Source organism: Malaya genurostris, chromosome 3 (genome assembly GCF_030247185.1).
Source record: "Malaya genurostris strain Urasoe2022 chromosome 3, Malgen_1.1, whole genome shotgun sequence".
NCBI classification, from domain to species: domain Eukaryota; kingdom Metazoa; phylum Arthropoda; class Insecta; order Diptera; family Culicidae; genus Malaya; species Malaya genurostris.
This window is the reverse complement of record NC_080572.1, coordinates 254,896,798-254,922,853: the sequence shown is the minus strand read 5'-3', so window position 1 is coordinate 254,922,853 and position 26,056 is coordinate 254,896,798. Positions and strand designations below refer to the sequence as shown.

Here is a 26,056-nt window from a genome sequence, read left to right as displayed (position 1 = left end):
AGCTAACCGTTGTTTTAAGTGACAGTTTGTGAGATCTCAATCACTCATTACTCTGTAATTTTGGAACTGCAGCGAGAAAGCGTTCCACATTCTTGGGAATCTTCCGGGATCTAAAACCGATCGCCGTTAATACTGAAATAAGTTTATTTGATCATCGACTATCATAATCTGTGAACCCGATAAACCCGATTAATTTATGTGAAATTGACATTTTTACAATAATCACCCTGTATCTCCTGAACCGGATCTGAAGTTTTGACGGTACCATAAGACCTTTTATTTGAATTTTAGATCGAGGAAATTGGTTCAGCCGTCTACGAGAAAAATGAATGCCAGAAGTCGGACCCAAACGAAATTTGGGATACTTGTATGGCAGCATAAGACCTTTCATATGAATAGAGGATTGTTGATATCGGTGAAGCCATGTTCGAGAAAATTAAGTGAAATTTTTCGTCACACACACATTTGCTGATTCGAATGGTATATGGGTGTAATAAGTAATGTTATCCAGCTGTAGGCAGTTTAAATCAATATAAATATAGATGTGACTTGTTTTTTTCCCTTCAACTTCAAAGAAAATCGATTGCATCATCCTGCTGCTGGTCGTGTGCATAGGAGCAAAATCTAACAAAAAGTGGACAACGATGGAGAACATTATACAAAAACCAACCGTTCTAATGGCTCCAAATGTTATCTAAAGAACTATAAAGATTGCTTCTTTGCAAACCGGAAATATCCATCAGTTTAGCGCAAATCCAGCGTAATTTGATTAGCTTTGAGCATTTTTCGAAGTGAAGAATTTGCACCAAACGAGTGCGGATAAAGCTTGCATTTGACTGCTTTGCGTTCGAGAAAAATGCTCCGAACGGTATTTAATATTGTAGAGAAGTCCAAAACTTGCGTACAGCATTTTGATAGTTTCTTTCACTGAAATAAGCAAATCCGAAATGAAATAATCGACAACAAAATTCTGTATCTTGCTATTTTTTATCTTTTACATTTGTTCCACGATATTTCGTTGTGTGGTAGAAAATATTCGTTGCCAATAAGTAATTTTTTTGTATACATGCACCGATACGATTCTGGAAGCGGAGCAGTAAAATTTGCAAAATTCACACATTCAACTAATACGAACGATTATCATTTTTACTCGTATTCACGTCCTCCAGTTATGTCAGCCTTTTTAAACAAATCTGAAAAAAACCTTCTCTTAAAAATGATTCAAATGCATGGTAGATGTACATCTTTTAATTAAAAAGTTACGTTAATGCGTCACGGAAGCTATTAGAGTTTAACTTCGAAGCACAATTTTCCGATGCAACAGTTTGAAAGTAACGGAATTGGGTGGGCTGAGTTGCACAAAAAATTTCCCCAATGAGTAAGATCAATCCAATTTAATTACCAACTTCTAAATAATCTGGTCAGAGCAACTCCAAACTCTGCCATGGACACGGTTTCTACGGTATACCAACAATAGGATCGGATGTTCTCACGGGTGCTAATTGGATCGGATCTAAATCGACAGCCATAATTTGCTGGCCATCTGTGCGCCCATTCGCGTAGAGCAAGTGTCTTAAGTGCGGATCGAGAAAACACTTTCCCACGGCTTGCACCGAAGTTGAAGCACATTTTGATTAAGGTCTCTAATCTGTGAATAAATCGTTTAAAAGGTTTTAAAAATTTGTCATGGAGCTAACTTCGGGATCTAAAGGTGGGAACAAAACTTTTCCATCCGATTTTTTTTTCTACACTTTGTGGCTTTAACGAAAACAACAAGCCAGTGAAACGTTTTGCTTGGGGAAAAAAAGGATGAAAACTCCGGAAGAAAAATCAACATCAGTTAACCTAAAGTAAATTTAAACACGGCCAACATATCGGACTACGGTTCAACTTCATGAATGAAAATTCCCTTCGTCGATCGTTAATCTGATTACGTACAGGCTACATATTTTTTTCCTTCGTCGCTCGCAACGATGTGGTAGAAATCTGCTGTTCTGGTGTGCGGGTACTACGCGAGACCGAAAAAGAAACTTACAACAATATGGGTACACACTAGAGCTCACCGATACTGAGCAGGCTTGTGAAGATTGTGATGCTCGGATCGTCGCAAGAAAAAACAGCTACCAACGACGACAGCCACGCCACGCACTCTTCATTCGAACGCTCTCACACCGCGCCATCGTCGCTACCGCAGCCACCGCCGCCGTCGTCGTCACCGCCTGCCGTGACCGGTGATGGCTTCCGAAACGGAGGATTAAATGCTGATAATTTTCGGTCGCGCATATTTAATTTGAACGCTAAACACACTCTCTATATCAAGCACGATCACACGGTCACTTGGACAGTTTGGGGTGCTCGGTTCCGTGCACTCACACCAGCGCGAATCGATTGGTTTGATTAGCTGCTGACGAGGCGGGTTGATGAAGCGCCAGGGTTTCGTGCGATATTGCTAGCTACTGATTGTTGGGAATGATCCGGATCGTCACAAATCGTCTTGATCCTTGGACGAACGTTGGCCAGTTAAACCATAAGATTTTTAAGGCGGTTATCGTAACTTCAGATATTCCGTTTAGATATTATAATGACAAACAAATGAGTAAATTGTAAAATTTAAAGTCGTAGCTTTAGATAACTCTAGAAAAACTATCACGTAATATTCACTCACAATCTATATCAATCAATTAGTCATTAGGAACAGGGAAGAGCCTAATTCTAAATCTAATCTCTTTTTCCAACAGGCATAAAACCATCTCTTCTTTTATACTAACAGATTTACAATACCCAAATCTAAAATCAACTTAAACTTAAAATATTACTATATCTATGTAAAAGTTGACAATACTGAATAGATAAGGAATCATGGAATAATCGATTTATCACATTTCGAGAGAGATAAAATCAAAGTTTTAAGAGCAACTGTTGTTGGGAGTACAAATGCATCTATTTCAAAATAGAAAGAATTTAAAGATTAATCAAAGTATCGTCCATCGTTGGTTACTACTTGTTCCCACCTCTCAGGCAATTCTCGAATTCCATCTCGAAAAAAAATTTCTTATCTTTTGAGGTGATCCAAGTTTGAAGCCAATTTTCAATTTCTGCGAAATAAGTAAACCAATGACCTGCCAGATCGTGCTGCATCCGTCGAAACAACCAGTAAACAGAAGGAGCAATACCGGGAGAATACGTCGGGTGCGGCAAAATGTTCCACTTGAGCGTATCCAAATATGTTTTCCCGACTTCGCGACACGAGGCAGAGCATGATAACGCAGGGGAATAACTTTATCTTGTCTTTGCTTGTATTCCCGCTATTCTTCTCCTCATGCACGGTTCAAACGCATCAATTGCAGCCAATAGTGATCGTCCGTCATAGTATCGCCTGGTTGTAGCAGCTCATAGTACACAACACCGTTTGGGTCCCACCAGATGCACAACATACGAGGTCTGTTCAAAAAGTTCCCGGAATTTTTTAATTGCGCGCGTCTGAAGAGTCCGGTGGTCAAATTTTTTTTTATTGTGTTGGTACATATGTCCCTAATGTATGGTGAAATTTTCAGCTGTATTCATTGTTTACATTCTGTTTTGTATCGGCTGGTGTAGACGTGTTTTTTGAGCTCGGCGATTTTTGTTAGTTTAAACAATGGAAGAATTGAAGAGTCAAAGAATTTGTATTAAATTTTGCGTGAAAAATGAAATAAAGTGTAACCAAGTGTGCGAAATGTTACAGAGAGCCTACGGTGAGTCTGCTATGAAAAAAAAAGCAAGTGTTTACGAGTGGTATAAGCGTTTCCAAGATGGCCGCGAAGACGTTAAAGACGACGAACGCTCCGGTCGACCCAGCACGTCAATAATCGATGAAAATGTGGGAAAAGTGGAAAAAATGATTATGGATGATCGCCGAATCACTATTAGAGAAGTTACTGATGAAGTTGGCATATCAGTTGGCTCATGCCATCATATTTTTTCAAATGTTTTGGGCATGAAACGAGTGGCAGCAAAATTCGTTCCAAAACTGCTGAATTTTGATCAAAAAAACAAACGCATTACCATCGCTCAGGAGCTGTTAAACGACGCCCTAACCTCCTTATTCACCAGATATCGCTCCGTGTGATTTTTTCCTGTTCCCAAAGTTGAAGAGACCCATGAAAGGACAGCGTTTTTCATCGATTGAAGAGATAAAGGCAGAATCGCTGAGAGTGCTACAGAACATTACAAAAAGTGACTATCAGGGGTGTTTCGAAGACTGGAAAAAACGCTGGCATAAGTGTATTATATCTAGGGGGAATTACTTTGAAGGGGACCATATAGATGTAGACGAATAAATAAATATTTTTTTAGAAAAATGAGAATTCCGGGTACTTTTTGAACAGACCTCGTATGCTGATATCTCAGTGAAGCGCGTACTTTTGCCGAAGTTTGGCCTAATATTATGCTGAACTTGTCAGTAAACAATGAATATACCGAAATCAGCAAATCCGTTTCCGGAGGTTTCGAATAGTGAGATAGTTTTTACTGATACTCGGTGAGATTCTTGTCCTCTAATGTCTCTTTTCGATTTTGCAAAGCACCACGCCATTGCTCGTGGAGTTGGAAAACATTGGAAGAAGGAAAACAGATTTTTTTATATTTCGTGACAAGATAAGTGAAATGAGTAAACCATCTGCTTCGCAAATATAATTATTAATATCTATTTATTTCCAGGTAGGTGCGTTGAGGAGCACTAGGAAAAATTGATTTTAGGCGTGATGATTTTTCTTTTTGTATGCTAGATTCAAATGAACAAAATAAAACATCATCTTTCTCTAATCTTTGCTTTTGTGAATTATTTTACATACAATAATAAAGAAAAATCCTTTCCACGTACGGTTACTGATGACTCGCAATTCATGATTCAATCCTGATCACTTTTGCCGAACTAACAGTAAAATTTCTGCTGACAAGTTCGGCAATAATTGATAGTTAATAAATTTAGGATTGCCGAGATTCTCAGTAATTATACATTTTGCGGAGACGATTACCGAACACTCGGCTGAGCAAATCTCGGTATTTTTTTGCCGAGATTCAGCAATAAAATTTAAGTATGTAAGAGTTCAGACACCTTCTAAATTACGTAGTCGATGTGATTTTTTAAATCATCAAGAACAACTCCTAAGTTGTTCTTTGCCTTTAAAAACATTTAGCAAAATATTGTAGTCATATCTAGTAATTGAGCGCCTGCGGGAAGATGATATGACGTAACACTTAAGGGGTTACACCATTGTAGAACTTTAAAAAATTCGGAAATCGGATCTTAAGAATAATATTCCAAAAGATGAAAAGCGGGAATAGTATGGTCCAGGTATTGCCGATTAATGACATGTAAGTATAAGATACGATCTTACAGCACCGAAAACTTTAAACGCGTTTTTCAGAACCACGTTTTTTGAGCTGGCCGGAAACATAAGTCAAGTAAATCGTGATCAATCGATTCAAAAATTTTACAGAATATTCTCGATAGTTATCTCCACAGAGGTACGCAGGGGTTTTTGAAAATAGTGAATATTTTTTTTATGAACAATTTTGTGATGGAAAAATGCGTTTTTATTGTCAAAGGGCTGCCATTTTACAGAAAATCAATTAATTAAAAAACCCCTACGTACCTCTATGCACATTAAAAAATGTTTTCTTTTTTGTTTTAGATCGAAAATCGCAGGAGCTGAATTTCCGGCCGTCAAAACGCAGCACTTTCGCGGAAATGCCGCCAAGCCGAAATTTTGTTTTTCATTTTTTTAAACTGATCATTTTTTCGTATTTAAATACATACATTAAAAAGTGCTTCATACAAAATTCGGATTACTTCATTTATTGGATCCCAAAATAATTCCCCAAAATAGTCCTTTTTTTTTCTACAGTGGTGTAACCCCTTAAAAGCGTTTAATACCATCCTGTTTGAATGACACCATTCCCACGAATGTGTCCAATTGAGCTTGCAAAAAACATGCATCATCTTGTCCTTTTATCAGATGATATAGTTAGAAGTCATCCGAAAACGATAGTTTGAAAAATTTCACTAGAAAGTTCCGATCATTGAGATAGAGTGAAAATATGAACGGGGCTAATGGACTTCCTTGAGGTACTCCAGAGGTAGGCGCAAATGGTGCTGTTTTTTTCTTGTTATTTAACAATATAAGTTTAATGGCACACAGATTAAGCTCTAAGATGCCGAGGGCCACCAAAGCCAAGTCTGGCGAGTTTAGCAAGTAGTTATTTGATGATTTATCATATGGCGCCGAGGAATCTGTGTAGATAGCGACAACCTGTTGTCGCGATTGCAGAGATCGGATGATGAAATTATGAGTTAAGAAGTGGAATTATTTCGAATAACTTGGAGGCAGCACATAGTGAGGCCGTTCCAAGGTTGTTTGCAAAATCAGACTTGTTGTTTTTCTTGAAAACTGAAAAAAATGTAAGACTTCTTCCAGGGGACTCGTCCTCCGGACAGACCCAGTCTTGAGGCCATTAGGAATCCGGTAGAAAATGTATAGCTAAGAATGGATTCACTGGGTACCTGCTGCCGTGTCGTAAATGGCGATTATTGCATAAATTTATCTTTTGTTACTCCAACAAACTGATTCTACAGATTTTGGTTCAGGGTTTCTCAAAAGCATTCATTTTTATAAATTTTTAGGTAATATTTAATGATTTTTCTCATCTTGAACTGATTGATTAGAATCAGCTTCCGCGACTATTACCATTAATGTTAATAAATGCTTCAAGATAAATACCATTACCATTTAGAATACCAGGGAAAAAGTTCTTCCACACTTCTTTTTTTTGCCTTGATAATAGGGTAGATTCCATCGAAAAAAAAACCTAAAATCCACTCAATTGCCCTTAATTTTGTCCGATTGAGAAATATCGGACAATTGTTAAGGTTCTACTTACAATCTCAGGAAAACAGCCACTGTTGAAAAACGCTAAAGCAGTTTCCTCCGCTACTGCCTGATGAATCTTCAAGAAAAACACATCCGTTTAGAACTGATGTGTTTTTCTTGAAGAATGTTCTAAACAAACTGATATTTCTCTTTTGAATTTCCGCTCGACGATTGCGAAGAAAACTGCTTTCGTGTTTTGCTACAGTGGCCGTTTTTCTAAGATTGTGAATTGCCCCTTAAGCCATAGATGAAAATGGTTGAAAAAAAAACTAGAGATGATAAAATGATTGAATGAAACGGTCGCTAAATTTTGGCGAACAGTGTCCAAAAGATGATACGAAATATTTCAAAAAACCGTTTTGTCATTTCGTCAAAACCAAAACGAAATAAGCCTGCTGATATTTTTTTTTCTTCAGTAAAAATTTTTCAAAAATTAAACCGTTAAAGTTTTAGTGGCATGAAGCAATGGTGGATCAAAACACGACGAAGTCATCGAATTCTCATAAAAATAGATTCTTATTAAATTCAATGAAGTTCAGCAAAATTTCATTAGAAATTAATTCCTCATGCACAAATCGCTTGCCATACATTTTTCTCCAAACTTAAAATAAAGTGAATTTCGTCCCCTGATTATAAAATTACTATTTTGAGTGGAGTTTAAGTTATGCAATTTATCAGGTTTCACACTGGCGGTCTGTTCGAGCAATTATATTTCCAGTCACATCAGTTACTTATCTTTAACTTCAACCTTTCTTACAAACGAATGACGTTAGATCAAGTAGTGTTGAACTATTACTGGTGTCTTCAGTACTGGTGGAAGAAATGGCAAAAATGTAAATTTGCGCATATAAAACCGCATAAACGTGATCTTAACCCTTGGCTATTCCTATACGAAAACATCGTTTTACCAATAAAAGTACTCTGTATATGAAAACCAAACGCAGGAATCTGATAAATGGGCAGAACATCCGAACATGGTCAGCTTTGTACGGCCGCCACGCAGTTCCGTTATCAATTATGCTCTTTCGTAGTGTTCATTTCCGCAAAAGAACTCTCCACATACCAATCAAATTTGACATGTCCCTAAGCTGAATAATGATGTGAGATTTTGTGCGGCCCTTATGCAGTTGCTGTAGCTTTTTTTTTATCAAAACCCAAAGAGATTTTCCATGTTCTCGCGTGTAAATTTCCACTCCTTTCATATTAATCTTATAAAATAAAAATTCACAAAAAATGTTCAAACTGTTTAGATGCCATTTTCAATTTAAATTGATTCGGACAACAGAGCTGCGGTGGTTTAGTTCCTAAAAAAATTACGCAAACTTACGGAACAAACGACCGTGTGAAAATTCTATCGCCTCAACAAAAATCAGTGAAAACTGACAGGATTCGACTTCCATTTTTTTATCCACGAAACTAGCTTTGTAGCTAGTGAAACTTACAGTACGTTTGATCAAAGTCGTTACAAAAGTATTCTGGGAATCTATAAATCTCACTTCAGCAAAAGATATTTCTACAACTTCGGCAACAAAGCCGTTTCGATTCCGAATTCCAGCCGACAGCATCCTTGCTAGCTAGAACCGTTAAATTGTCGTAAAGCTCACGGTAAACACAATTCCAGGAAGGACCTTTTGAGTTGTTCCAAACTACCTGACGCGCTCTGACCGCCCGCTACAGACTACACACGTTTGAATGACGGCGAGTTTTGGATCGTTCTATATGCGCTAATGTGTGTGTGTCTGAGAGATAGCGACAGAAAGAGAGTATGCAAAGGAAACATCGAATGCATTCCTGGACGGCAATTAATAAAATAACTTCATTGTTGTCGGTTAACAGGATCAAAGCAAGTACCCGGAATATATGGATACCGACTAGCAGTGAAGGAATGGTTTGTGGGGGAAGCATATTTTTAGGAATTTATTGAGTTACATTCGAAACTTATGTTATGTGTCTTCCAGTATTTGGAATTGAAAGTAAAAGCAGGAAAGTATCTGCAGCATTGATGAAACAAGGTTAGCGAGACAATGGAATTAATTTAATTCTAACTGAATGAAATGTATGAATGGAATAAATTAAATAAATAGGTTAAATTGAATGAAGCTACAAGACAAGATTATATCCTTATACACTGAAGTCTTTTTTCATGCGAGTTTACGTACCGCATCAAAAAACCACATAAAAAAAACCGCATAACTCTGAAAATTCGCATAAAAAAATCCGTATAACTTTGAAACTTAGCATAAAAAAACGCATAACTCTGAAACTTCGCATAAAAAAACCGCAGAAGGAAAACCGCATAACTCTGAAAATTCGCAGAAAAAAACCGCACAATTCTGAAACTTCGCATAAAAAGTCGCAAAACTCTGAAAATTCGCATAAAAAAGACCGCATAAAAAAAGACCTCAGTGTACTTTAAAAACACTACATAGAAAAATATTGAAATTTACACGACATGTAATTCAACGATACTTTGAAATAGACATCATTTTAAACAAAAATTTGATAGGGAACCATCGATGTAAAAGTAAATTATGAGAATGCCTTTATTTTCAATGAATTGTACAACATATTTTAACTTACGCTTCGTTTTGCTTCTAAAGTATTTTGGAAATTCGAGACCTGAGAAGTAACTTTATATTCAATTTCCTGCTCTAAATATGTGCATGAAATAGATGTAAATATTTTCATCTGTGTATGCTATTAAAACTGAGCTTACTCGATTTTTGCACTTAAATAACATTTAGTATTTTTTAAAGTGTGCTTGACATGTGTAATACCAATAGGAATGAAGTTATAAAATGCAAATTTTTGTCAAGAATAAATATTCAATGTGTCAGAAACCGAACTACAACCTTCCATCAGTGAATATCTGTCATAACTAAAAATTAAATGATTCGCATAAATTGTATTTTCCCAAGCAATGTCAAACCAAATTTCACTGATACTTGGCAGCATGTCATGCATGGTAAGTGAAAAAAAATCGGTAGTTCTGTTCAACTAAATTGTCAATAAAAATAAATTTATTCAAAAACGGGTTGACAGATAAGATCGCTTACCAACTGTTTTAAACGTTCAAAAATCAAACGAACATACCTGTAAAGAAGAAAAAGAAACATTTGTTAGTGTACGTAAGATAGTTATATGAAATTGAAACAACTATCAGAAACTATTCTAATAATGTTTGATTGTAAAACTGATCCACTATCTCCACAATCATCAAAACGAGAAAAAAAACATCTTGTTGAAGCAACAATCATCAATCAAAGTTTCTTTACGCTTTTGCGATACGAATTCAAAGGATCGTGCGCTAAATTGCGCCGTTCTCGGAACGGCAATAAAATCATTATAACAGGTTGACTAACGCCATTTTGTTATTTCTAATGTATGCGAACGATCTAGCAGAAAGGTGCGTATCGCAGAAAGTCGCAAAAAACAACAACAGCCAATTCACGCATTCAACATACCGCCTCCACCCGATGTCCAGCCCTTCACCGGCGTCGATCGTCCACGAATCCGGTTGCAAAATAAAAAAAATAATAATAGCCAACTCGGATGGAGATGTGCAAAAATCTAGCCACACTGCCACCGAAAATGTAGCAAGGCAATGTGACGAATGAAGCTCGATGGGGGGACAAAAAAAAACATTCTATTTTCGTTGCGTACTACAACCGGCGAATTCGAACGATCGAACGAATTCGGTGACGTTGCGTTGCGGCATTCAACTAACTGATTGGCGCCATTTTATTGTGCGAATTTTGTATATTAATACGAAGGCGGGGATGCTCTATTCCGTTTGATCTTGCTGGGATCAATGATGTTGTGATTTGTTTTGACTGGTGATCGACCCGTGCTATGAGCGGTGTACTACTTTTTGATCAGTAAATAATGTTTTGAATTCCAATTTCAATTTTTAAAAGGAAAATACATATTCTAATATATCAACATTTTAGGTATTACTTGCTGCAAGCAAATTTAAAGGGGCTTGCAATAAAAAACAGGATTATTTTCATGCAATGACGGATTTCGAACTAGATTAGTGTTGTTTAGTGCGGGAAAAGCCCATGATTTGTGCGAGTACTTCTGAATTACGAACACTATTCTTTATATAGTTTACAAATTCTAAAAGGGTAAACTGTTCATGTACGCAAACTTTTTCCATGGATTTATTTAGCATGGTTTTAAAGACTGAACATAAGTCGGCTTATGTCCACTCATTGTATGTAAACAAAATCCATGACTTATTTTATTATTACTGGATCACGTTGTTATCTTTTTCACTACATGTAATTCAATGATACTTTTGAAATAGACATCAATTGAATCAAAAATTTAAATGAAAACCATCATCGATGCAAAAGTAAATTAGAATGCCTTGATTTTACAATGAATCATACAACATCATCCTATTAATTTGCAATGGCGACAGCAATCAAAACAAAACATTGCACTATTGCACTCTCAGGTTAAAAATGTCAGAATTCCTCTTAAAAAGGGCCCAATGCTAACTAGAGGACAACACACGATATTTTTAGAACCAGTTTTGAATCATTTCGACGTTTGAAAAATTTTGGGTCGTTTTCGTTACCTTTCGGGTTTAAAGTTAAAATTTTACTGTGCAGTTAATTTGGAAAACTTTGACAAAAAAAAACTGTTTTAATCCACCTAGTGGTGTATTGATACCTTTCTCATTTTCATTTTCTTCTGTATATTACAGCTGAAATTCCCCGAAATACTACAATCTAAGTTAGTGAAAATCTAGTCAATCATATGTGAGAAAGTGAAGTGAGTTCCATTTTATCATACTTGATTATTATTGCCGGTACTTCCGGAACCGAAAGCTGGATATCGGCATAGTGACATTCGGTTCATTCAACCATATACTAACATGAACTACAAATTAATTTACGGTTCTCTGTGACTAATTGAATAAGGAGAAAAATGTACCGGTAGTCGGACTTGGATGAAATTCAGCAAATCATTTATGGGACTATCAATGCTTTATTTGGTTCCAGAGTCTCATAACACATGGATCAATAAGTCCCGAGACTAAAGCAGAGATGGCGCTCGTAGTAAACCAGTAACCACGTCTTTCTAGAGTACTAACCTTTGCTTGAAACGGGTCAAAATTTTAAGTCGATCCGACCAGAAACAGCTGAGTTATCGAGGTTGGAGTAAAGTCGTTTTGTAGTTTGTTTACAAAATGGAAAAAACCGAGTTTCGTGTTTTGATAAAACTTTGTTTTTTAATGGGTAAAAACACCGTGCAAGCGAAACAATGGATTGAAAAATGTTATCCGAACTCTTGTCCATCAAAAGCAACGATTTGTCGGTGTTTCGCCGAGTTTAAACGTGGTCGTACCGACACAAATGACGCGGAATGCTCGGGTAGACCTGTGGAAGCCGTTACACCGGAAAATGTGAGTGAAGTGACAAAAATTATAATGAAAGATCGTAAAGTGAAGCTCCGTGAGATTGCTGAGATGACACAGATATCATATGGAAGTGTATTCACTATCCTTCATGAAAAATTGAGCATGAAAAAGGTTTTTTTCCAAGTGGGTGCCGCGATTGCTTTCGATGGAACAAAAACAGCAACGAGTCGATGATTCAGAAAGCAGTTTATCGCTATTTACTCGCAACAAAAAAGATTTCTTGCGTCGTTACGTGACCATGGACGAAACATGGATACATCACTACACTCCAGAGTCGAAGCGGCAGTCATCTGAGTGGCGCACAGCTGGCGAAAGCCGTCCGAAGCGTCCGAAAACGCAGCAGTCAGCTGGCAAAGTCATGGCGTCAGTTTGTTGAGATACGCATGGCGTGATTTTCATTGACTACCTCGAAAAAGGTAAATCGATCAACAGTGATTATTATATCGACTTACTGGTGCGTTTGAAGGAGGAAATCGCAAATAACAGACTGCACATGCAGAGAAATAAAATCCTTTTTCATCAAGACAATGCACCCTGCCACAAGTCGATGAAAACAATGGCGAAATTGAACGAATTGGGCTTTGATCTGCTTCACCCCCCTGCTTTCACTGAAACCGATTTCGCCGAAAGTCGTTTCGCCGAATGCCATTTCGAATGCCGCCGAGCCATCAAAAATAATAATATAATGTATTCGAAATTACCCTTTCGGCGAAATGCCTCTTTCGGCGAAGTGCCTCTTTCGGCGAAATGACCCTTTCGGCGAAACGGCTTTCGGCGAAATGACCCTGATCCCTTATGAACAAAGTATCCCTGAAATTGACGTTTTCAAACTGAGCACCCTATCTCCGAAAACAGGGGTTTGATCCGAATGAAAATTGGGACATTCTTATGACATCTTAAGAACTCCGAGAAAAGTGAGTGACATTATTTTCGCATTTTTATGCATATCATCCTGTAACTCCGGAACCGGAAGTTGGATCCAAATGAAATTCCGGCACTTTGTATGAGACAATAAGACCTTTTATATTAATCTAAGTTTGTGAAAATCGGATCTGCCATCTCCGAGAAAAGTGAGTGACAATATATTCACATTTTTAATGCACTATTTCCATATTTTTGGAGCATATGAGCCTATCAAGTTGGATACATATGAAATTCCAGAACTTTGTTTGGAACCGTGAGACCTTTAATTTAAATTTAAGTTTGGGAAACTCGGTACTACCATCTTCGAGAAAATTAAGTGATATTAATTTCACATTTTTGGTGCATATCATCCTGTAATTCCGGAACCAGAATTCGGATTTAGATGATACTCAGCAATTTTGTATGGGATTACACGACCTTTCATTTGAATCTAAGTTTGTGAAAATCGGATCAGCCATCTCTGAGAAAAGTGAGTGACATTATTTTCACATTACTGGTGCATATCACCCTGTAATTTCGGAACCAGAAGTCGGATCCAAATGAAATTCAGGAACTCTGTATGGGACCTTGAGACCTTTCATTTGAATCTAAGTTTGTGAAAATCGGTTTAGCCATTAATGCATTATTTTCCCATTTTTGGTGCTTATCAACCTGGAATTCCGACATACAGGAACTTTGTATGAGACTATGAGACTTTTCATTTGAATCTAAGTTTGTGAAAATCCACAATTGTCACATACAATACATACATACATGCACACATACAATTGTCACATACATACATACATACATGCACACATACACACGCAGATATTTTGTGATCTCGACGAACTGAGTCGAATGGTATATGGTTTTAGGAAATTTTCGATAGAAATTTTGAAAAATTTGCCAAAACCAAAAACATGCAGACCTTTGAAAAGCTTTTATCCATCTGCAGGGAAAAAATCGCAACAAAAAAGATTGGCTGAAAAATTCTGTGGATTTTCTCGAGTCTTATCAAAAATAGCTCTGAAAAATGAGTGTTTTTGTGATCTTTCACAATTATCTGGAAAAATAATGCGATGATATATATATATATATATATATATATATATATATATATATATATATATATATATATATATATATATATATATATATATATATATATATATATATATATATATATATATATATATATATATATATATATATATATATATATTTTTTTTTTTTTTCAAATAAACCTTATTCTGGCTACAAAGATTACATTCGGACACATTTGTGGAAAACCTTTTATGCCTTTTCATAGAAAATCAACCAATTTCAAGAATTTCAACGAAATCGGTTATATGAATTTCATTGATTTTCCATGAAAAGCGTGGAAAGGTTTTCAAAAATGTATCCGAATGTGATCCTTGTAGCCAGCATAAGGTTTATTTGAAGAAAAAAATTCATACCATCGAATTATTTTTTTAAATAATTGTGAAAGATGTTTTTGTGATTTTTTTTCATTTTTCAGAGCTATTTTTGAATCTTCCGAATTTTTCAGCCAGTTTTGAAATATTAATATAGCCAGTTTTATTGTTATCTTAATATCAATAATATAATTAAACTAATGTCACGGATACCAAAAATATACTTTTTGATGATAATTTGAAGAAGAAAAACAATTTTTGTTTTGTAACATTATGAGAAAACTTGCCAGCTTTGCGAAACCAAATGAGATGAAAACAAGGCGCAATCAAGAGAACTAAGTAAAAAACTTTCATCTCATATTTTTTAAGACTTTTATTGTTTGTCGGGTAATTTTTGAAGTTTTTAATCGTTGATTAAACAAGTGCCAAGTGAACATTACTAATTATGAAGTCATCCAGCATCATGTTTTAGGACGAATCGATTAGTAGATATTCAGAAACATGAAGAACTGTCTCGAGATGAAAATGTGTTCTAAATTCAAAAGTGAGTTCGTTTTAAATAAAAAAAACCCTTCTTAATCCACCTAGTGGTGTGATAATGCCTTTCTCTTTCATCAAAACAGTTTTATAAAAAGTTTTTTTAACTTTTTATTAAATAATTTATGACACTAATTTGGGCTCATTTTTGACACCAATTGGTTCAGATTGAATCGAGTAGTTTAAGAAAGCATTCTTCAGTGTTTATATCACATAGTAGGCATCATTTTTCCAACCAAGCTCTTGACATTTGCGTTGCCTATTTGTATGAGAAAAGTTATGCTAATCTAAAAAACCATTCTTAATCCACTTAGGAATTTTCATTGATCTTGAAAAAATCACCATACATGAAATTTCCGAAATCGAAAAAAAAAAATGTGATGCCAAAAGTCTTAGAATTGCATGAAACGTCGATATTTAGTGTCATGTCGAAAATTTTTTTTAACGACTTTCTGGGAGTCCCAGAAAATCGATTTAAAAAAAATGTTTTTTAAGATAACACTAAATCTCGACGGTTCATGCAATTTTAAGATTTTTGGCATCAAAAAAAAAATTTTCGATTTCGGAAATTTCAATTTTCAAACCTCAACCGCCGAGCAGCACCCCTTACCCATGTTCGATTTAGCTTAAATTTTGCACGAGGACTTTCTTCGAGGTGCTTAAACTTTTGAGCACTAGCGCTTTACGAAATTAGAGGTGATCCCAAAATATTGGCACCCTTATATATAAGAGCGGAAAAAATCAACGTGTTTTGTAGGTTTCGTCACTTATACCATCATATCTACGGAAACAGAAGTCGCAGTCATTTGATTTTCGAACTTGATCAATGGTCCACAAATAGCTTTCAAACGAGCTTAAGCTTATTAAAATCGGTTTAGTCATCTCCGAGAAACTTGCGCGGTAAAATAAAACAAGTTTTGTCGGTTACGTCATTTATACCATCATATCTCCGGAACCAAACGTCACAGCCATTTGACCTTCGAACTTGGTCAATGGCCTAACAATAGCTTCAAACGGGTCTAGACTTGTTAAAATCGGCTGAACCATCTCCGAGAAAATTGCGCGGTAAAAAAACAAGTTTTGTCGGTTACGTCACTTATACCATTATATCTCCAGAACAGCTCCGAAACGAGAAGTCACAGAAGCTTTCAAACAAGCCTAAGTTTGTTAAAATCGGTGCAGCCATCTCTGTGAAAATTGTGCGGTAAAAATGTGTTCGAAAAGTGCACACACAGACATTTTCCGATCTGGTCGAACTGAGTCAAATGGTATATAACACTATGGGTCTCCGATACTCCGTTCGAACGTCGGTTTTTCCAGCAATTCTAATACCTTTCTATAGAGAAAGGCAAAACGATCCCCGAAGTATTTAAAACCATTTCTTCCAATAGGCAATTGTGACAATAGCTTAAATAATCATTTTAAAACATTTCACTGTTTGGTTCAGGTACGTTGTAAGATATTATTCATGTTCAAAGTAAAGAGGTGAAGGGATGAGATGGAAATAGGAGTTCAGATGAAATATGTAGCCGTTACCCCAATCATTTAGGATTTTTTTTTTATTAAACGAAGAGAAATTTTAGTGAAGACCCAGATGTACAGTCCTGAAACAATATGTTAACAGAAAGCAGGAAAGGACAAATTACTGCAATTGTCGCCTTTTACGACATGAAATCAGGAACCCTGTGGATCTATTTTTCTATTTTGTCCTGGAATACCACACGGTCTTTAGCCTAGCTCTGTTCATACAAAAACCTAATTACTACTATAATCACAGAATTTAATTCGCAATATTCTGGAAGGAATTCACAAACGAAAATTTAATGCAATTCAACCGAACTCACCCCGAACGCGAACGGAACCAAATCACACAACACTCAAATGTATAAACAATAACTCATCGGACGCGAAACCGCGCAGCGTGGCGGACACGCGGACAGGAATTTTTCTCACGGATATAAAATTGATAATATATGTATTAAGATTTGTTTTCAGGTTCTCTGTCGGCTGCTCCACCGTTTTGGATCACTTCTTCTGCACCGTAAGGGGGTCTCTGTCTGTCTGTCTTTCTTGGTACGGGGCGGTGACTGTCGCTGCTTCTGCTGATTTGCTCACGGTGCAATACGAGGCCAGCCGCCGCGCGGTTTATTCGAATTTTACTACCATGTCGCTATTTTATCACCTTTTATCGGTGGTACTTATTTCTCCCGGCACGGTTGGTATCATGCAGATTCGTGCTTTTGTTTCTTCTTGGGTTACACATTCGGGATCTCCATTCCATTTGGCGGTGCTAAAATTAGTTTTCGTTGGAAGTTTAAATTGTGATAAACAGTTATTGATAACGGAAAAATCTCTTCCCTTTTAGATACTGTTTGATACAGATTCGGGTGATTTTTTCCCCCTTTCAATCAATCTAGTTTGAACATTGTATAATCGGGCTTTGTGTGATTCATAGCAGTAATAGGCCATTTGAAATTTTTTCAGTCCTATACAGTTCCAAATTAATGCTCCGGACGCACTACCGGCAATGTTCCACATTCCCAAAATCATCACCGCCAGCATTCGGACCGACAAACAACCGATGTCGAGCCTCATTTGCAGTCAAAACAAACAGCGCCATCGTGCAAGTATGCGGCATGGCTGAAATCGCTGAAAGATCGCTTTTCCTGCTCCAGGTCTAAGCTCTGGTTCGATCCAATCGCAGACTAACCCGCGTTCATAATGAACAAAAAAAGCAACATTCCTTCGATCGCGTCAACAATGGGGCAACTGTTTTGCGTCGATCACCGTACTATTAGAGGGGGTGAGGGGGCGGCCGACCAGATTTTAAAATATTCCAAAAATTCCAACTATTCGCGCAGCGAGGAATTTCTCGGAAACACAAACTTTCTTTTCTTTCACTCGACCGGTCAGCGACGGGGTGACGCAAGGGCGCATCTCGTGAGAAAAAAAAGAAACATGGTGCACACACACACACAAAGCGATGTTGTTCTGTTATGATATGCTAAACAGGCAAACTTTGAATATATACATCTTTCTCCACCATTGGCTACGATTGTGGTCTTCTATTTCCATTGCGAGCGCCACCGATTTTGGCATTTCTAGACCCCATACGAACCGGGACCGGAGTGGCTCAACGATTTCCTTGAATGGTCGAGAAACGAGCTCCCTCGGCGTTTCCCCGTTTTCGACGATCCCATCAACCCATTCCATCCATCATTCATGGCTTCAGCATCGGCAAGGCGGCATCGTAAACAAAACAAAAACATACGTCAAGCATCGGTAATAAAGTTCAACTATGCGATAAAACTGGTACTCGTGGCTTTCTAGCCTCCTTAGCGCATTCCACGGCATTGTTTGGAGATCGTCAGCCAACCAGTCAGCAAGTCCCAGGTTAAAGTAGTAGTAATAGTAGTAGTAGTAGTGGTAAAAGTTAATAGTAGCAGCAGGTATGCCGGGAATCATTCAGCCCAAAAGGTCTTTGAACTCAATCAGGTCCAGAATCTATAGAACTCAATCACAACAGAGCATTCTCGATGATTATGATAATCGACGAATGATGGGTGATAGACTGCGACCACGCCCCATCTCCAGCCGAGCTAGCTAAAAAAGGCCGGTTCGTTCCCAGGGCCCATCTGAAATGAGGATCAATAGGAACCATCAACATCATCATCATCATCATCACGTCATCACGTCACAGCAAAGGGAAAAAAGAAGTCACATCAGAAGCAATCGGTGGCGATGGGCTTCAGAAATTTTTAGTTACACTGCATGGGTAAAGGGAGGGGGGAGGTGGGGGGCGAACTAATGCCTTGTGGTGTGGGAAGGGTCAGTCAGTTCGTTTTATTTAACACCCCTTTGGGATCAAGGTCCACGACAGGTTTCGGCTAGGACCTAATAAATTCGTACGACGATAAAAAATTTAGGTGCTTTTAATTATTTTACGGTAAATTTATCGCCCTCGTGATTGTGGCTGCCCCCGGAAAGCAAGTGGGGCTTTCGAAAGCAGTTGTGAATTCTTTGACCAACTTCTCCAAGCTCTGTAACTAGAATTAATTGGCGTTTCCAACAACCGTGATTGAGTGCATTCCGGACTGGGTGCTAAGTTGATGTTGACTGTGAACTAATTTGTGGCACTATTTAATTTTGGTTTTGAAACAGGATTTGGATCGTTCTTCTAATTGATAGTTCTGACTGCTTCGAACCTCTATCGATGGTTCGTAGCAAAAAAAATGAACGGTACTATGACTAAATATCACGAAATCATGTAACATTTCTTCTCATGAAATTTCATGATCAAAATGATTGATATCATGAAAATTTTCATGGATGATGAGTTATTGTTCATGATATCAATCATTTTGCTAAGGCATGATTCACAAGTTTCCTGATTTCATGAATTCCAATGGATTTTTATCCATGTGTTTCTCCTATGCACAATTAAATTATTATACAGTACATATGTCAGACCTATTTTGAAATATTGCAGCCTAGCATGGAATTCATATAATATTATTGACAAAGAACGCATTGAATATATCCAAAAAGAATTTCTTTTATATGCACTTCGTAAATTAAACTGAACAGCATTTCCTTTACCCTCATAGGAAGCACGCTGCATGTTCATCAATATAAAGACTGTCCCAGAAAGTATGGACGCACTTTGATTTCGCTGTAAATAATTCACAAGTGTTAGATATTCAAATTTCATTCGATATACTGATAATATTAGACTACAACAATAGAATATTATTCTCAACATTTGCTACTTAGCCATTGTAGACTAGCTGGCGCACCTTTTTGCGAACGTTCCTCATTAAATTCCGTACAGATTTCTTGGCGACAAGTTTTGACACTTTTTTTCCAATCTTTTTCGAACTGTTGAATGGTTTCGGCTGCCGAGACATGTTTTCATAAGATGTGCCTTCGTTAATGACCAAAATTCATGTCTTTCGGGACAAAAGTGACATTTTTGGTAGTATACCATTCTACCGTTGATTTCGAGTAGTGGCAAGAAGCAAGATCTGGCCAGAAGACAACAGGATCCTTGTGGCTTCGAACCATGGGTAGAAGTCGTTTTTGTAAACATTCCTTGATGTATATTTCGCTGTTCATTGAAGCAGTGGTGATGAAGGGTTTCGAAATCTTACCACAGCTACAAATTGCTTGCCAGACCATACTTTTCTTACCAAATTTTTCGACTTCGATGTCTCGGACTGGTTTAACACTTGCCCTTCTCGCACCGTATAATATTGTAGTCCCGGCAAGGATTTGTAATCGAGTTTCACGTAGGTTTCGTCGTCCATGATTATGCAGTTCAAATTTCCAACAAGAATCCTATTGTACAGCTTTCGAACCCTCGGCCTGATCAACGCTTCTTGTTTCGGACTACGTTTTGGTTGTTTCTGCTTCTTATAGGTTAGAAGGTTCAAACGTTCTTTAACACGAAGAACATTTGACTTCGAAGTGCCCACTTTTTTGGCCACATCCCGAACTGAAACCTCCTTCTTTTGCTCGAACGCCTTCAGTATACGTGTATCCAACTGAGGGTTAGCAGGACCTTTTTTTTCGACCCGTTTTCGGTTTATCCTCAAAGGTGTTATCCTCACCGAACTTCCTGATTGCATTTCGAACGGCTTTTTCACTTACTCCTTCCATTTTTGTTATCTTTCTCAGTGACAGTCCGTGTTCTGTGCACGATTTGTACACAATTTTTCGACGTTGTTCTGAAAGTCCACGCATTTCGAAACAAACTAATGAAAACGAATAAACAACTGCACAAGTGGTTAGAGAAGAGTGTAAACAACAGGACGCAGCCATAAAAACTGACAGATTCTGAACCATTGCGAAATGGCAGCGGTTTTTGGTTGCGTCGATACTTTCTGGGACAATCTTTACAAACACTTAAAGAACGCTGCGACTTTGTAATGCATTATTTCATCAGCGACATTATTTCTGAACGCATTCAATCACCTTCTTTATTATCGAAACTAAATTTTAATATACCTAGCCGTCGATTGCGAACCCAGAAATTTTTTTTAGAAAGAAACATTAGAACAAATTATGCCAAATATAGCCCAATCAATCGAATAATGCATCACTACAATCAATACTGCGAACATGTTGACCTTAGTATGCCCAAAATGAAATTAAATCTCAGCTTAGTCGTAGAAATAATGCGTAGTATCTAAGTAAACATTGTAAACCATTCATATGCAGTCTACATTTGCTTGACGAAATAAATAAATAAATAAATAAATGAATTAATTAATTAATATGCGGCGGGAATGAATCCAGTACTAACCAGGTACTTAGGGTTTCGATGTCCAGTGTAATCAAACTTAGATTTCAGGTGCTATTAAACATAAAATTCCCTTATCAAACACGTCACTCAATAGGTCGTGTGGCTGACTCATTGATGGCGATATCACTGTCAAATCCATATGAAATGTCAACTTTCAAAAGACTACGTGTCAAATTTCATGACATTTCGATGAATCAGAAAACAGTGATAATCATTTAAGTGAAACTACTTTTGTCATTTTCAAAACCATTCCAAGTGTTAATTTATTATTGCTACTTGATGACCATGACTTCAAAAGTGTTATCCGGACTCTACTCAATCGAAAAGAAAAAAATGGTTTTTGGGTTGCTAAATTTTAAGCGTAATCGTACAGACCCCGAAGATGGTGAACGTTCTGGTCGTCCAATTGGGGTGAAAACATTAAAAAAAGTCCAGAAAACATAAAAAAAACTCCACAAATTGGCTATATTTAATTAAAAATTTAAACCGCGTAAGATAGCTGCGACTGTAAAGATACTAGAAGGCAGTGTGTTTACGATTATGCATGAACATATGACCATAAGTAAGCTCTTTTCAAAGTGGATGCTGCGTTCACTCACAGTCAATCAAAAACAGCAACTAATAAATAAGATTTTCTGCGTCAATATGTGACAATGGATGAAACATGGATCCATCACTTTACTCCGGAATCAAAACGATCATCATCTGAGTGGAATGCAGCCGGTGAACCACGTCCGAAGTGTCAGTCAGCTGCGAAGGTTATGGCTTCAGTATTTTGGGATGCATTTGGTACGATAACAGAGGTATTTTGACCTACTTAAGGATTGATTCTATTTTGGCCCACCTTGTAAAAATATCCACCAAACGTTGTAATATCTTTGAAAAACCTTCCACAATAGATAATTTAATGTGATTAGTTTCAAATTGATGCAACATGTGTTACTTAACATCGATTAATTCCATAGAGTTTGTTAGGTGGGTTAAAATATATGAAGTGACCAAAATACCTCTGTTACCCTATAATCTTCATCGACTATTTAAAAAAACGAAAAGCAATCAATAGCGAATGTTACATAGCGTTGTTAGACGGCCTCAGACGTCGAAGAAAATAGCACCTTTTTACTAAGCCAATGAACCCATGTCCAAGTTTATGATGGTAAACAAAGTCAATATAGTTGTAAGGGTATTTTTATGGGGGAGGGAACGTAGCAAGTGTCCTTAGCAGGGGTCATGATAAGATTTATTTAATTTGACGAGAACCGATACTTTTTGAAGAGCATATATATTTTTTTTGCGCAACTTAGATATGATTATAAGGGTGTGAGGTGGATGTAGTAGGTGTCTCTAAAAAGGGGATGTAAAGCTTGTAACGGCATAACGCCGGAGCTACTGAACGGATTGCTATCAAATTTGGCAGAGATACTTATTGCTCTTCAGAGATGATCATTATGACATTTTCAGGGGGAAGAGTGTATAGCAAGTGTCCTTGATTTGAAGAGAACCGACATTTAGACTAGAAGGAGGGGTTTTTGAAAATAATTTTTCATCTCCCATTTTTTGTAAAACAAAAAAGTTGCGAGAATTTCAAGGTTTTTATTGAATAATTTCAAAAGATTTGGTTCCAGATTTAAGTCTCAGCATAACTACGACACAACTAAACGAATCGCCATCAAGTTAGGCACATGTACCAAAGGTGGGAATCGATATTTTTTGAAAGCACAGATACTTTGTATACTATTCAGGGTAATCATGGAGGAGATCTGTAGTTAGTTCACTGACACAAAGGAAGTTAAATCAAAATAGATTATAAGGTTATTTTTAGGGTGAGAGAGTGGAGTAAGTGCCCCGAACATGAAAAGTGTAAGGGGAAATTGATCTGGTTTTACGAAAAAATGGTACTTCTTTACAAGTACAGTATATTTCTAGCAACTGAGCGAGGTTCATGAAAATATTTACAAGAGGGACTGGAAATAAGTATTCTTAATATGGATCTGAATTGACGAAATCATACAATCAATGAGCATTTTTTTTATGTAAATTGAGAAAACTGTCGACTCAAGGTGATGGAAATAAGTTTACAACAACATTTGTATTAACTGAATCCTTATTCTATAGATTTTCCTTCCCAGTAAACGACTAAAATGGTCACAGCCGGTGTAAAGTAAATGATATAATAAAGTTATTCTATAGTACGAATGTAGTCAGTGATGGTGATTGCCGAAAATTTGACAGAAGCTTCTATATTGCTATCTATATTATATACAACATTTTCAATCCGGTGCGTTCGTGCTCGCATCTCACCCAACACAGTCGAAAATCGTTTGCGGTCGAAGCAAAAGAAACAAAGACAATACAGTGCAGTGAACAATAGAGTGTACGGAATGGTCAAATACGATTTAACAAAGCCTGAAACTTGGCCTGCAAGACCGAATTCAATTTGTATAGATTTCAAGCGTTGCAAAGTTAGACCAGCAGCAAATGAAATTGAAATCTTACTTAAAGAACGAATGCATCTAGACGCTAATAATGTATGTGAGATTCAATTCAACAAGGCGTCTAACTGTGTGTACAGTATGTTTAAACGTGAAAGCGATGCAATTGCATTCGCTTCGGTTAACAACGAGGTGCACAGCGTTGAGTGTGACAACATTAAATACAAAATTCCTGTGCACATGGTGGACAATGCCATACAAGTACGCGTGCACGACCTTCCCCCGCAGGTCACCGATCAGTCCGTTCGGGAAATCATGTCGCAGTACGGTGAAGTTCTTTCCATCGAAAGAGAAGTATGGCGGATTTTTTCCCCGGCATCCGGCATGGCGTGCGAGTGGTACGTATGCAACTACGTAAGGCAATCCCATCTTACATCATTTGTGGTCAAGGTGGGACATATCCGTGTAAAACGCTGATTACCTATGAAAATCAGCTGGTTACATGTCAGTTTGTGAACAACCTGCACACTACGGTAAACCTTGCACTGAAACTGAAACTCTTCTGCTCCTAGAAAAAGAGTGACAACGAGATCCACTTCAAAAAATTCTTTATTTAAAAATTCGGCTAATTCGAAAACGTAAAGCTTGTACGCAAATAGGCCTGAATAAAAGTATCTTTTAAATAAAAAAAAAAATCCTGTAGAAGATGCTACAAGAACTCGAGTCTCTCAATACATGAACCGTGAAAGAATTTTGCTACATTTCTTCGCTCCACTTCATACTCTGAGTATTTCACGCCCTTAAAAAAAATTTACAGTCTGATAATGATCGTGCTGGGTGGAATTTCTCAAGAGAGAATCGCATAAACACAAAACTCGGTATTGTCTCCGATAAGTAATTTGTGCCTGATTGAATCCTTATTGTTCCACCATCTAAAAAGGATTCGGTTTTGAGTAAATCCTGTTTATTAACGTCCAATATTTTCTTTCACTATTTCAACATCATTGCAGGACTGCAGATGCGTAGCATATAGGTACTACATACAGCTGTACACAGATTCAACAAAAGGTACAGTTATTTCATTTGTTTACTACATAGAAAATGTTCCCGGAATAACATCAATGCCGTTCAATTTCGTTTGTAATTTAAGGAAACCCAGTCTTCCGACTTGTTCACTTCGCATGTGTCCAAAACATTCGAGCTACGAGGAAGCGCTACTGTTCACAAGACAGCAACGCTTTTGAGGAAACTTAAAAGAGCTGTCAGAAAAGTTGTTTACGCTCTCTGGGATCTTTCAATTAAATACTTAAAGGATCCCGCTTCGCACCCCGTCCCATCCTGTGTTGTACATTGTACAATCTTTAATCCTTTTTGCGGAACCCTTTCGTCCCGGAGGGCATGATTTTCGTTTTCCGCTAAGTAGATGGCAACACACAGAAAGCGGAAAAATGGCCCCTCTTCCTATTTCTGCTGCTTAATCAATCCCGATCCCATCCGCAATCCAGGCCGGCGGCTGTCGCTGCCGTTAGCTGGTAAAAGCTTCAGACAAGCCGGATGTAATCATCCGTTGGGAAAATTGGCTGTTAATGGAAAGCAACGCCCCCGAGGCACTGTTTTCATTTTGTGTTCTGGAAGGACGCGCATTTCTGCGGAGTTTCCAAATGCCGGTACACCGACGAGGCCCGCGTGCACTGACACAGAAAAACACGGGAAAGCGACAGTGGCTGTGCGGTGGCTGCACTTCGTCTCCGGTTTTCTTGCGCTGCAGCAGAAGTGATGGGAAATTAATGCACAACAACTTGTTGCTCCTTCGGCCCCGTCTTCAGTTTTGCACTTAAGCGACGAAAATTTTCTCATTATCCGTGCTATAGTAAACAACGGCAACATCACACTTTTGACGGGTGTTGTTGCTAACGAAGTGTGTTACGAAGCACTTGTTTCATGCTTTGAGATTGAGTGACGTTCCGTTTTGATCTTCCGTAGGTTTCCCCAGTTCGACCCAGACTACTTCCAAAGTTCCGTTGAAGGCAAAACCAACGTGCACCACCTTCATCGAAACTTCGCCCGGGAACTGCACAGACTCCATTAGGCGCGAGTGTGACACTTTCGTCCGCCGAAAT

The 26,056-nt window shown here is 37.6% G+C and overlaps 1 protein-coding gene across 4 annotated transcripts in view; it reads right to left on the bottom strand.

Annotated features, from left to right (window-relative positions):
• The window catches only part of LOC131437705 (serine/threonine-protein phosphatase 4 regulatory subunit 1-like), a 474,879-nt gene that overhangs the window by 171,494 nt on the left and 277,329 nt on the right, over nt 1-26,056 (bottom strand). The gene's annotated exons all lie outside the window — the stretch shown is intronic.